Source organism: Trachypithecus francoisi, unplaced genomic scaffold, assembly GCF_009764315.1.
Source record: "Trachypithecus francoisi isolate TF-2019V2 unplaced genomic scaffold, Tfra_2.0 Lachesis_group6, whole genome shotgun sequence".
Lineage (NCBI taxonomy): Eukaryota > Metazoa > Chordata > Mammalia > Primates > Cercopithecidae > Trachypithecus > Trachypithecus francoisi.
The window spans coordinates 13,658,907-13,674,252 of record NW_022681471.1 but is presented as its reverse complement, the minus strand read 5'-3'; the positions used below and the strand labels follow the sequence as shown (position 1 = coordinate 13,674,252).

Genomic DNA, 15,346 nt, shown 5'->3' with positions numbered 1-15,346 from the left:
AGAAAAGGAAGGAAATCTATGCACATTGAGAACAATTCAGAGGAAGGCAAAAAACAAACAAAACATAACAAAATAAAAACACCCTGGTATTTTTATAGTACAACAGGGAGACCAGCTTGATTGACATGGAAGATGCTTGAAATCAATAGAAAATAAGTTAGGTTGGGCCAGAGTATCAAAGTATTTTGAAAACCAAGTCAAATGTTTTAAATTCAATACATTAAGAAATGGGAGGCGTGTGATGATGAAAGGTGGGAGCATAGCATGGTCATTTAAAGGGCATTTTAACAAGATTAATATGGTACTGATTTAGTGGACAGATTGGAAAGTGTAGAGAAAGGTATACAAATATTACTATAGCTATTGGATAAGCACATATTTAACCTCAATTTCACCCTTCAAAGAAGTCATTCAGGCCATTCCCACAAAATCCTAGATTCCCGTTGTTTTTTTATGTTTAACATAAAAGTGTTAAAAAGATCTAAGTTCACATCAGATGGGTAATGTGCCAAAGTTATAACAAGGTTTGAAAGAGGCACATCTCACACATGAATATGAAGACCTATGGAGTCAGATTCCAAGGCTGAAAGGACTATTTGCACTTACATCATTGGATAAAATCTCTATGTCTCTAATTAGCTTCAATCTATACAGATGTTCTTTAAGGAATTGTCATTCCTTTCTATTAGACCGAGCTCACAAATTTTTCCATCTAAATTGATGTAATATATTGGAAATGACTATTGTAGGAAACATGGAATATATGAAAAATATGGAGGTTTTTAAGAAAAAGAAAAGAAATATGTGTAAGTAAGAGGTAAAAATAAGCAAACCAAAATAACTTAGATGGATGAACCCAAACGTAGGTTGTAGCTGAAAATAGAAGGGTAAACAAGTGCCATCCCAAATAAAAACAAACTAAAGTAAGAAAATGGGCAATGCAGAGAAATCAGGACATAAACCAAGTTTCACTTGAATTATACATAAAAATTAAGACAGTTATTTCAGTTTTGATTCATTTGCTTGTGTGTACACTTAGGTTTTCACCTGCCAAACTTTGTACATTAGTACAAAATTGATCATATTTACATCATTTTCAAATGGACACTGGTTTGTCAGATTTGAGGGAGGAAAATATTTTTCTTAAAATCATTGGAGATTAAGTCTCAGGAAAGCTACTGCCTCAATGAAAATCTTGTAAATATAATTGGCATTAAGATCTGTTTAATTAAATTGACTGGCATTACAAGGAAAAAGGAAGTCAGGTTTGTCTGTAGGTATTTGTCTTTTGCTTTCCTTAGTTATTTCCCTACAGTGCAATTTATTCCATTTAGACTAGTGGTGGTTCAACACTAGCTGTACCTTAGGATCCCTATGGGAACTTTCAAAAAGTCCACTGCCCAGACTCCACCCTAGATTGATCCAAACTTTGGTATTTTCCAGAGCTCCTGGGGGATTCTAATAGGTATGCTGAGTTGAGAAGCAATATATTAGATTAACACCAGCATCTTTCTCTCTTCCCCCCTCATATAGTCCCTTAAGGCATAACACTTCTTACAAGGGACATATATTTTAGCCAGACTAAATATTTGTGTTACACTGATGATAGAAAGCTCTTGAGGGCAGGTCTTTGGTTTGTTTATTTTTCTATCACTCGGTGGGCTCTGGCCAGTAAAGTTTGTTGTATTAATACCAAGTAGAAGTATAAGAGGTAGCAGGGTTGGAGATAGAGCCCAGGTCAGGCTAGTTTCTATGTACGGGAGGAGAGGAAGAAAAAATCCAGATTGTAAGATACAGCAGTCTTGGCTATAGTGGGAAGTCTTCGATAGGTCCCGTGAATATAAAGTATCACCTTAGAACTATGGTTTATTGCCAGATCTTTTAGTTATCCATACTGTGACTTTAGGTAAGGCATTTATCACTGGGTGTCTCTGATATCTCTTTAAAATGAGGAAAATAGTTCCAGTCCCATCTACCCCAAAAGATTGATGTGAGATTCAACTAACATTTGCAGTTCTGAGTTCATTTTACAGTATTTTAAGTATAATATGCCAGATATGTGTAAAACTGTTGTCATTATGATTTACAAAGGCAGTTAATAGTCTTTTTGTCAGAATGAAAAACCTAGAATAATCCATAGAGCAGTACAAGTGCCTTTAACCACCAAAGTCAGTAGAAGTGTGAGGAAGACTTCCTTTGCAAAGCTATTCAAATACCTCAAAGATTGTATTTTTTATAAACCCAAGAGACGAGTATGTCCATGTAGAACATTGCATAATTTTGACAGACTTTAATAATGCAATGAAAGTAATCATAGAGAAATAACTTGATGTGAATTCAAGTTCCAGTACAGCATTAACTTGGTTTATGAGCTTGGATAACATATATGTACTGCATGTGTTTATTCATTAAAGGGAAGGAGTCATTGTACTAAAATTTATTAAAATCATTAATCTATCTATCCAACATGCATTAATTGAACACCTCTTACGTGTCAGGCAGTATTTTTGGTGTTGGGAATACAGCAGTGAAAAAGAAATAGACACATTGCTTACCATCATATAAACTTACATTCTAGTAGGAAGTGGAGCATAATATAATTCCAAGTTTGTAGAATTGCTATTGAAAAAAATAATAATAAAACAGGGTAGGCACATAGACTGGTGGAAAAGGGTAAAAAGAGTGGTGTTTCATAGGTGCCAAGATCTACTGTAGGCACTTCCCACATGTTACTGTTAATTTATACATCTTCACAAGCATACTATGCAACAAGTATTGTTATCTTCATTTTAAGAGAGGGAAATCAAGGCTCAGAGAGTTTTTAAAACTTGCCTAACATTACCTAGTGATTATGTGACAGAGTTAGAATTGCAACTTGCATCTGCCTGAGTTCAAATCCCATGTTCTTTCTCCAAATGTGGCCAGCATGTAAGTGACTTAATATATGTTTCCATATTCTTTTCTGTAAAATTCGTTTCTGTTGGGCTTCATCAGAGATTTAATCTGACATCCCATGTACCCTATATGTTTCATAGATACTAACACTTTAAAAATTGAATTAGTTATTAGCATTTAAAAGTAAAAAGCAGCATACAAAAGTATTGGTTTCCATCTTGTCTCAAAGTATTGAAAAGTCCAGCAAACTTGGGCCTGTGCTCCCAAAGGGCAGAAACCAGCTGAAGCTGATCCCTCTGAGACAGAGCATGCCCTCTCTGGGTTTCTACAGCCACTACTAATCTATGTGGGCATATCTGAGCCACTTCACTCATTTATGTTATTTACCTGGCCCATGTAAATATTTGAATATGTGACCCACTAGAACAGATACATGCAAAACCCTCTTCCAGTTCCAAAGTTTTGATTCAATGCTGAACATTTGGGTTCAGTTATAAGCTTTGTAACTATTCCTTTGACAACCTTAGTTATACTTACATAAATTTTCTTCTTTCATTGTTCTCCACTTTATTTTTTTATGGTTTAACAACCACGCAAACAATAGCCAAAATTGCACACTAATTACTTTCTCTATTTTAAAATATGATTCAACACAGCACACATAAACCTATTGATTTTTATTCTTTATGCAGAGAAAAAATGAAACATGCTAAACATGTTAAAAGTCTCAAGTATGCATATAAACTGTAAATAGCATAATTAACAAGTAATTCATAATGGCAGTTAAATTCTGCCAATGTGGAATCATGCAAGCCAGTTTAGAAGTCCATGTTTTAGTTAAGTCCATAACTCACCATAGCCTTTAAAATCCAAGTAATTTATTAACTAATATAGGTTAGAAGAGAAAACCCAGTCATAATATTGAAGTGAATGTACGGAAAGATGCCTCTCATGAAAATCATTCAAAGTATAATTATTCTTAAGCACAACATTATTAAAATGTATTTCTATAATATAAAAGTTTTATTAGTATTCTGTGATATAAGGTACCCTATGCAGCATTATGTAAATTCTGTCTCCATATTATAAGTTTTATAGAGTTTATTTTATAGCAGTAAACAATGGGATCTCTGCTAGACTCAGAGTGAATTACAGTTGCTTAATGGTGTGGGTACAAGTTGATTTGTCAGCTCACAGGCCCAATTATCTGTTCATGTGGTTGCCCTAGAGCGGCCCTGAGGCACAATAGCCTCTATAGCCAGGATATCTAGCTGGTATGGTGGTTCATACACTGTTAGTACTTGTTTGATTTCATGCAGGTGGAGTAGGAGCCCACTTAGATAGTGCACAGTGAAGTATGGCATGAAGAAGACTCCTTCCTCGTCCAGCCACAAATGCTTTCCTGTATAGCCTGCCACAATGCCTGGAATTTCCAGCCTCAAAGAGTCATTTCTTTGATTAAATTATCGTCCCCATCTGGAAAACAAAACCACTTCAAAAAGGTTAAGCCATTGTCCCACATATAAATAGTGTTGGCTTCATTAACAGTATGAAATTGTTCATTGGTTTACATAACAAAATGTCATGGTCCCTGGGAGAACAGGTAACACAGAGCAGGTAACTCTTAAGAAAGGAGATAGGAAGTTTGGTCTAAATATAAGATATTTGCCAGGAAGGTCATGCCTAGCACAAAGCTCTGTGGTAGAGAGCCTTGAACTGTACATACTTGGTTGGGGGCAGAGTGTTAGAGATAAAGGAAAGAAATATTGGAAAAGAGAAGGTGGAAGTGAAATAAGGTTAAATTTGACATAGTTCTTGCCACCCTCTTTCTAGGTCTAATTTTCATGTTATCTGTTGTTTATAAATTAAAAGACAATTAGACTTAAGATAGTATGAATGCTTGATGAATGGGGCATTATAACGGAAAGATTTGTTAGTTTAGATTGAAATGTATTATAATGCCACAATAAACGTATGTGTGCATGTGTCGTCATAGCAGCATGATTTATAATCCTTTGGGTATATACCCAGTAATGGGATGGCTTGGTCAAATGGTATTTCTAGTTCTAGATCCTTGAGGAATCACCACACTGTCTTCCACAATGGTTGAACTAGTTTACAGTCCCACCAACAGTGTAAAAGTGTTCCTGTTTCTCCACATTCTCTCCAGCACCTGTTGTTTCCTGACTTTTTAATGATCGCCATTCTAACTGGTGTGAGATGGTATCTCATTGTGGTTTTGATTTGAATTTCTCTGATGGCCAGTGATGATGAGCGTTTTTTCATGTGTCTGTTGGCTGCATAAATCTCTTCTTTTGAGAAATGTCTGTTCATATCCTTTGCCAGTTTTTGATGGGGTTGTTTGATTTTTTCTCGTAAATTTGTTTAAGTTCCTTGTAGCTTCTGGATATTAGTCCTTTGTCATATGGGTAGATTGCAAAAATTTTCTCCCATTCTGTAGGTTGCCTGTTCACTCTGATGGTAGTTTCTTTTGCTGTGCAGAAACTCAATAGCAAAGACTTGAAACCAACCCAAATGCTCATCAATGATAGACTGGGTTAAGAAAATGTGGCACATATACACCATGGAATATTATGAAGCCATAAAAAAGGATGAGTTGATGTCCTTTGTAGGGACGTGGATGAAGCTGGAAACCATGATTCTCAGCAAACTATCACAAGGACAGAAAGCCAACACTGCATGTTCTCACTCATAGGTGGGAATTGAACAATGAGATCACTTGGACACAGGGTGGGGATCATCACACCTGGGGCCTGTCGTGGGGTGGGGGGAGGGGGGAGGGATAGCATTAGGAGATATACCTAATGTAAATTATGAGTTAATGGGTACAGCACACCATCATGGCACATGTATACATCTGTAACAAACCTGCATGTTGTGCACATATACCCTAGAACTTCAAGTATAATAATAATAATAAATAAAAGTAAAAAAATAAAAAAGATGTATAAGAAAAAAAAGAAATGTATTATAAAATAAAAGTACCAGTAAATTTGCAGATTGCCAAGAAGGGGTTGATAAGGGACAAAAAGTCAATTCGAAAATTAAATAAGGAAATGGAAAGAAGAACAAACAATGTAAGAATATTAATTCATTTAATTTTTGAATTGACTTTTCCCCATTATCCATCCACTGTCCACAGTAATTTGGAAACAAACTGTTATTTACATTTTATAATATTGCATTAGTTTTCTATTGCCACTATGACAACTTACCATAAACTTAGTGGCTTAAAACAACAGAAATGTGTTATCTTACAGTTCTGGATAGTCAGAAGTATGAAATGAGTCTCACCAGGCTAAAATCAAGATATCAGCAAGGCTATAATCCTTTCTGAAAGCTCTAGGAGAAAACCTGTTTTTCTTGCATTTTCCAGCTTCTAGAGGCTGCTCATATTCTTTGGCTCACGATCTCTTCCTCCATCTTCAAAGCCAGTGATTTCATGTCTATTTGATCCATCTTCCCCATCATATATTCTCTGACTCTTTTGCCTCACTTGTCTACTTTTAAGGACCCTTGTGAGTACATTGGGTATACTTAGATAATTCAGAATAGTCTCCCCATCTTAATGTCAATGGGTTATTAACTTTAATTCCATCTGCAATCTTCATTTCCCTTTGCCATGTAACCTAACATATTTATATATTGTGAGTATTAGAATATGGACGTCTTTAGGCATTATTCTGCCTACCACAAAGACAATAAACATACAATGTTATACTATGATTAAGACATTGTGTTTGTTACAATAATGGAAATGGGTTGACAAATTTTATTTCCAGACAAAACCACTCAGATTTACACATTTTAGCTAAGTACATATATAAGTGACAAACATTAAACAAAATGATGAAACTGTTTCAAAATAAAGGAATAGATGAAGATATGCCAGGGAATTTTCAATAAACAGAGAATAGGGTAAGGATGTCAATATCAGATTAAGTGGAATTTAAGGCCAAAAACATTAAAATAGAACCTAGAGGGATTCATTCCATAAACAAATATTTATTAGATGTAACTGTATGGAATGATATGTGAAGCATTTGATAAAACTGCAGTTACAGTTGTGAAATACAGATTTACTAGAATTTGAAAAGTAAGTAGGCAAAAAATAATACCAAGGACTTGAATAATCTAATTATGAAGCTTGACCTAATATTTTGTCAAATAAATAGAACTAGATACTCTAATGCCAAAAACAAAACCACATTTGTATCTTATGCCCCTGGACCATCTACAAAATTTATCATGTACTTTGCCACAAGGAAAACCTTAATAAATTCTCAAGCGGAAATCTGACAGATAACATTCTCTGACAAGAATTCTGTAAAGCTAGAAATCAACAATTCAAAGACCAGAAAAAGTAGACAGGAAAAAAACTTAGAAGAACCATAAAATACTTTATGTAAGTAATTTTTGGATCAAAGAGAATATCAAAAGAGAATTTTAAAATTATTTTAAAATAAACAAAAATGGTATTACTTCCTAAATAATCGAGGGACGTGGCTAAAAACATGATAGCTGCAAGTATAAAATATATGTGAGATTTTCAAGACTTTGCATGAAATATACATTTAAATAAAATTTATTATTTCTTTAAATTCAGTTAAATTTAAATTTCTTTAAAGGAAAATTTATAGCATTAACTGAATTTAAAGAAATATTGAAAAATCTTTCAACTCAGGAACAGAAAAAGAATATATACATATATATTTCACATAAAAGTATCTGTACAAAAGTAATAAAAATATAAGCTAAAATAATTAGAAAATTTCAATGTGCGATTAACAAAGCCAAAAGCTGGTCTGCAAAAATATGTATAAAAGAGGCATACTTTGTTCTACACTGAAACATACACTGATACACTTCCTAAATCTCAAGGATAAAGAGAAAATCTTTCAGGCTTTTTGGCAGAAAAACTGAATCATCTACAAAGAAAAAAATGGTTTTCTCATCTATATCATGGAAGCTAGAAGACAGTGGAATAGCATCTAGAAATTTCTAAGAGAAAAAGACTGCAAACCAAGTAACTTACTATCCAGTCAAAGTATCATTCATCAGTTGGGTCAGAGAAAGATGTTTGAGGACATGTAAGAATTCAAAAAATATATCACTTTCATACACCAGTGAAAAATATTTGAGAAAAAACTCAAACTAAATAATAAATGAATCAGAATGGAGACCTCAAGATGAGAGAAGAAACAATGATGGGCAATGAACCTGGCTATCTGGAAAAGTAATTAAATCTAAATGGAAAGGCAGATTGACTTAAATATCTAAAATAGTATCATTTCAACATGTAATCAATATAAAAAGTATTAATGAGATACTTTGCATTTTTCTTTTGTGCTAAGTCTTAAAAATCCCACATGTATTTTGTACTTGCAGTAGATCTCAGTTCAGACTAGCCACATTTCAAGTGTTCAATAGTCACATGTGGCTAGTGGCTACCATATTGGACAGCACAAGTGTCTAGCTAAATATACTAAACTATCCCAACAAAACACAGGAGTGGGAGTGAGAAGGAGGGAGGAAGTAACAAGACCCAGAAGATCTCATGGGGTTAGGAAGAGAAGTGAGAAGGATTATAAAAGTGACATTGTAGGGTTAACAATGACAACAAAAGGAAGTAACTTGTATGTCCAGCAATAGGGCACTAGTTAAATAATTAATAGTACATTTATAACATATAACATTTAATATTTCTAGATATTGAAAGAATGAGTTAGAAGCATATTCTATCTTAAAGAAACATGCACGTTATATTGTTATATAAAACAAACAAGTGTAGTATAATACATAAAATACCCAATTTTCATAAAAATAAATGGAAAGTTTTTTTTATATGTGTCTGTTTGTATATATTTTTATGAGTCTAGAGAAAGGTATGGAAAGACTGTCACTCTACAGTGAGTATCAGTTGCCTTGTGACAAGATTGGAGAAGTTAGATAGGGAGTTATTTAATTGTAATAATGAGATTTTGGGGGGTAATTTCTAAAACATCTTATGCAGTATAAATAAGAGTGATAAAGAGTAATAAACAGCAGTAGCTCTTGATGTGTGGAAGGGACATCTCTCTTGATGGAGTTGGACAAAGCCTGAGTTGATAGCATTATTTGGTCATTAAATAGGGGGTGAGATTAAGGGAAACTAGAGGTAAGGTCTTTAGAAAAAAAAAAAAAAAAGTCTTGCTGTATAAAGGGCCTTCCTAAGTGAAGCATGAAACCCAGAACTCATAAAGGAAAAAAAAAATGACAGATTTGATAACATAAAAATTGAATGCCCATAAACAACAGTAAGGGGTGGGGGGAAGCAATAGGTTAGGAGATAATATTTGGTACATACAAAATGCAATATATATGGATAGCACATTCCATATAAAATGAAACAATTACACAATATCAATAAACATATGAAATAATGTTCAAATTAATAGAATGTAAGTATAAATATATGTAAATAAAAATGAAATAACTTTTTTTCACCCAGTTTGGCAAAAGGAAAAAGTAAATGATTCAAAAATTTACTGTAAGGGTATGAGGAAGCTGGCACTATGGGTGGAAATATGAATTAGAACAATTTTTTGTGAGAATCTAAGAAAATTCAAAAAACACATGCGTTGTGACCCAGCAATCAGACTTTCAGGAATTTCTCTTACAGAAAGAATAGAGCAAGAGTACAGAAAGGTGTATATGCAAGGATGGCCATTGAACATTGCTTATAATAGTGAATAGTTGGAGACAAGCTAAATGTGTGGTTCTGGTCAAATAAATTATGGTAGCCTCAGACAAAGAAATTCCTTGCAAATATGAAAAAAAATTAAGTAGATCTACATATTCTAACATAAGAACGATATCGATGGCATTGAGAGGAAAATTGCAAAACATTACATATAACATGATCTCAGTCTTGTAAAAACACAAAAAACGTGTTTGTGCTTGCGTGTTTATGTATTTATGTGTTTTCTGCATTTCAAACAACAAACATAGTGAAAATATAGTAACCTTTCAGTCAGCATGATGTTTAGGGAATGAGAAATTTCATTAATCCGTATTTTTTTGTTGTTGTTGATTCAGAATTAATCATGTGTTTGTAAATTCCCATCTTTGATTGTTGAAAATCTTTCTAAAATGACTCCTTTTCTAGCCCAGTGTGACATCACAATCTGCCAAGAACCTACATGGCCATTGTTAACCATTTTTGAACCTTCATTCTATGACTGATGATCTTTAGTGACTTATGTTCATTATTTGAGTATCGGTTCTTTTTGCCTGGAGCCTAATAATAATGACAATTGCTACATTTATAGAGCCGGGATTCAAACCCAGTTCTCTGATGCCAAGTTCTTTTCAGTACAGAAAAACCCCTGGTAGCTACCCTCATTGATTAAATCCCTGAAATGATGCGTTTGCTTTTCATTCACTTTTATTTTCTTACAGTAGAGAGCTAGAGGAAAAAAAGTCATTTGGTTGAAATTTTTGGCTTGAGTTTCAATAATTAAAGTTTTATGTATTCACCATGTAGCTTAGAAATAGAGCATTGCTAATACCTTTTTGCCTCTGCTGTGTGATCCTTTCAGATCCCAACCCTCTTCCCTCACTTCCCTACTAGATGACCATCATCCTGAAATGTGTTTATCATTCCCTTGCTTTTCTTTATAGTTTTGCCATGTATGTATGCATCCCTAAAAATATGTTTTTCGGTTTCACATGTTTACATTATTTCTTAATAAAATCATATTGTTTTTCTATGAATTGCTTTTTGTGCTCAATGTTACATTAGTGACATGCATCCATGTTAATGTACATAGCTCATTTATTTTCAAGGTTATATAATATTCTATTGTGTGACTGAACCATAATTTATTTATCCTGTAATCTTTTTTGTAGACTATCATGGCACAGCTTTCAATTGATGGTAATATCACAGATATCACAATCTGCCAAGAATCTACATGGCCATTGTTATCTGTCCGTTCAGTGTTGTAGCGAAAGAAATAGACAAACCAAAGTACCACTCTAAGGCATTCAATGAGTATCAAATAAAAGTTTGAATAGGGCACTGTGAGACTATAGAGAGGGCCAGGTTAACCTTGGCTAAAGCAAGGCTTAGAAAAGAGATAATTTGAAGTGAACCTTGAAAAACTGTTGCAACTTCAAAGAGGTAGATATGGGGAATTATGGCTTTCTATGCAAAGAATCACTGGAGCAGCAAAATGGGAACACAGGACAATGTTCAGACAAGGTTTAGCATAGACGTGGCTGGAGTGTAGGTACCTGAAGGTCTGGCTTACCCAGTCTGAATGGGAACAGATTTGTAATCAAATCCTAGCTCCATTTTTTAAAAAATTGCCAATATTACTTAACATGGCAGGTTACTTGACTTGACCTTGCTCTCTTATCTGTAAAGTGATAATGCCTACCTCTCTGAGTCATTGCAGTGAATGTATCTTTAAGTAGGAAATATATGGATAGGTCTTCACACAGTGTCTGGCACAAAGTAGGCACTTTCTGAATGTCAGTTCCCTTCTCTTATTTAACATTGACTTGAATAAGGCCACTTTCACTTTTTTTATCTTAAGGAATTGAATGGGTAGGACAACGGATAGTATTTTTTTTTATTGTAATTTCTCTTCAGGCTCAGAGCCTCACCATGACATTTCTTTGCTTCTGTTAGAAAACTGGTTACTATCTGGCTCAAATTTTCAGCATCAGCTGGGCACAATGGCTCACGCCTGTAATCCCAACACTTTGGGAGGCCAAGGCAGGTGGATCACCTGAGGTCAGGAGTTAAATACCAGCCTGGCCAGCATGATGAAACCCCGTCTCTATTACAAATACAAAAATTAGCCGGATGCGGTGGCACGCGCCTGTAGTCCCAGCTACTCTGGAGGCTGAGGCTGGAGAATCGCTTGAACCTGTGAGGCAGAGGTTGCAGTGAGCCAAGATCATGCCATTGTACTCTAGCCTAGGCAACAGAGCCAAACATCATCTCAAAAAAAAAAAAAAAAAAAAAAAAAAAATCCGTATCTTCTTTGTTTGTCTCCTTCTAATTCCCACTTGCAAATATTAATTCCTGTACTCCAGAGATAGCCCGAGCTAGGATATGAAGCTCAGGCCAGGGGGTCTGGGTAGAAAAGGAAGAATGTAGAAAAGGTTTCTGTTTGTTTAACCTGAGCTAAGAACCAGCATCAAAAACAGAGCTTGAAATTGAGTCCACATCTTATGAGCTAGATGTTCCCTTTCTATTTCATTTCTAGGGACAAAGCTGATGTCAGAGCATAGAGAATTCTAAGCCTATAGATTACCTGGCTATCATGGAAGAGTGATGAGCAAATAATAGTCAAGTGGCTTTATTTCACTTGATAAAAGTGAGAAAAGCAAATAAGCCACTGAATGTACTAGGAAGGAGCAGAAAGTTGCACAGAAAATGAATGAATTAGACAGGGGTGTCCAGAGTCAAATTATACCAGGAGGCAGCAAAAAAGGGAATGACTAGCTGGCAGAGCAAGCACATAAACAGGGCATATTGAAGTTGAAGAGATGAGAAGATTAAAAATCTATAGGAGGAATTTATCACAATTCAATTCAGTTCAATAGATAATTATCAAGCACTGATTGTGAACCAGGCTTTCTTTGGTCCTGGGGATGTGGAGGTGATATAGTAAAGGACAGTGTAAAATCCATCTCAAAAAATGAGAACCAGGAAGTCAGTGTGGGGTTAAGGAATGAGCTACAAACATTCATTAGCAGAGACCTGATCATGCAGATACTTTCCTAATTCATCTCCAGGCCACCACTTCTGATATTTGTGTTAGTCAGAACTCTGACAGTGAATGATGGTAGCACAACTCCAACTAGCTTAAGACGAAAAAAAAAAAAAAGGTTTTTTTGGCTCAAGTAACCAAACAACAAGGTGGAACATGGTCTTAGCAAAAACTGGAACACAGGTTAGAGTCATGGACTGGAAAACTGTCAAGACTTCCTCTTATGCCTACCTCTCTCTGCAGGCCAGCTTTATTATGTACAAGATGGACAGCTGGCTACTGCTGACTGCTCCAGGCTATCAACCTTATAGCCTAGCTAACTAAAAGGAAAGGGATCCTCTTCTGCCTGCTTTCAGTAAACATTTAAAAAATTAAGAAAACCTGAAAATGAACCTGGATTGGCCTAGCTTATTTCCCATATCAATATCTGGACTAATCAGTGGGGACAGGTAGGAGGTGTCTTGGTCCATTCTTAGTTTGTTTTATGCTGCTACAAAAGAATACCATAGACTGGATAATTTATAACGAGCAGAAATTTATTGACTCACGTTCTGGAGGCTGGGGAGTCCAGTGGCTAGAGCTGTCTTTTTGTGTCATCACATGGCAGAAGGGCAAGATGAGGAGTGGAGAGGTAGAGAGGTAGAGAGGTAGAGAGAGAGAGAGAGAGAGGAGAGAGAGAGAGACAGAGAGAGAGAGAGAGAGAGAGAGAGAGAGAGAGAGAGAAGAGAGAAAGGGGGTGAACTCACCATTTTATAATGAGCCTACTCCTGTGGTAACAAACTGTTAACCCATTCCCACAATAATGGCATTAATCCAGTCATGAGGGTGAAGCCCTCATCATGACCCAATCACATTTTAAAGGTCCCACTTTTTAATACTGTTACAATGGCAATTAAATTTCAACATGAGAACTGCCTGTAATCACAGCACTTTGGGAGGCCCAGGCAGGAGGATAACTTTAACCTAGGAGTTTGAGACCAGCCTGGAAAACAAAGTGAGACCCCCATCTCTAAAAAATTCTTTTAAAAAATTTAGTTGGGCATAGTGGTGTACACCTGTGGTCCCAGCTACTAGGAAGGCTGAGCTGGGAGAATCACTTGAACCCAGGAAGTCAAGGTTACAGTGAGCTATGATGGTGCTACTGCACTACAGCCTGAGTGACAGGACAAGACCACATCTCAAAAAGAAAAAAAAATTCAGTATGAGTTTTGGAGGGGGAAAACATTGAAACCATAGCAGGTGGGAAATATGATTGGCCTAGACTGGATCAGGTGTCCACCCCTTAAACAATTACAATTGTGGCAAAGACTGCAATACAAAGGTAGGAGCTTCTTTTCAGATCACAAGTCTAAAATGGGGGGAGAAGAATGGTTTTTTCAAAGAGGTGAGATTGCAGTACATAGATGGTCACTGGGGGAATCACTGTAAGCCAAACATTCCACCATGTGGCAGTTCTGTTGGGTAGGGGTCTCTCCAAACATGAATGATCTAGAGATACTGAAAGTAGGGACACATATTTAGAAGCACCAGGCTAAAAGGGAGAATACATATGCAGTTGGGATAGCAGCAGATTTTTGACAGGTACTTCTGAACCACCTCAAGCCTTTGGTTGTTTTCTATTGCCTGTAGAATAAATCCTGAAATACTTAATATTTTAGGTCCTTCAAAATCTTTTTTCCAGTATTTTCTCCCTTTTTCCCATCTGTATGAACCTTTTAAACCAGCCAGACTAGAATATTTACTGAGCAAAGCGCTCCATGCTGAAGCTACACTCATGCAATCATCAGTCCTCCAGATATGGAGTCTTAATTCTTTAATGGTGTGCTTTTACTATCATCCTTGCTTAGAATGCTTTTGAGATGCACTGCTATATTCACCAAATATTTATTTATGCTTCTATGTGTACAAAGTTTTTTGGATACTGGTTTATATATGATGAGTAAGACAGACATGGTCCCTGCCCTCAGAGAATTTACTTTTTTTTTTTTTTTTTTTTTTGGAGATGGAGTCTCGCTCTGTCACCCAGGTTGGAGTGCAGTGGCACTATCTTGGCTCACTGTAAGCTCCACCTCCCGGGTTCACGCCATTCTCCTGCCTCAGCCTCCCGAGTAGCTAGGACTATAGGCACCCGCTACCACACCCGACTAATTTTTTTTTTTTTTTGTATTTTTAGTAGAGACGGGGTTTCACCATGTTAGCCAGGATGGTCTCAATCTCCTGACCTCATGATCCGCCCGCCTCGGCCTCCCAAAGTGCTGGGATTACAGGCATGAGCCACCGTGCCCGGCCAGAATTTACTTTTTTTAAATTTTTGAGACAGAGTCTCACTCTGTCACATAGGCTAAAGTGCAGTGGTGTGATAATCGGCTCACTACAGCCTCTACCTCCTGGGTTCCAGCGATTCTACTGCCTCAACCTCCCGGGTAGCTGGGATTATGGGCATGGGCTGCCATGCCTGGCTAATTTTTGTAACTTTAATAGAGACATGGTTTCACCATGTTGGCCAGGTTGGTCTCAAACTCTTGACCTCAGGTGATCCGCCTGCCTCGGCCTCCCAAAGTGTTAGGATTACAGGCGTGAGCCACCACATCCAGCCGAAGATTTACATTTTGGTAGGAGTAGAGAGTTATTATATAATTATAAAACTGATCCTAAAATTATGA

The 15,346-nt window shown here is 36.1% G+C and overlaps 1 protein-coding gene and 1 non-coding gene across 2 annotated transcripts in view; one reads left to right on the top strand and one right to left on the bottom strand.

Annotated features, from left to right (window-relative positions):
• The window catches only part of LOC117078438 (teneurin-1-like), a 348,633-nt gene that overhangs the window by 312,057 nt on the left and 21,230 nt on the right, over positions 1-15,346 (top strand). The window lies entirely within an intron of this gene.
• On the bottom strand, positions 491-593 carry LOC117078690. The gene has a single exon (XR_004435118.1). It is a non-coding gene; the product is annotated as a small nucleolar RNA U13 (small nucleolar RNA).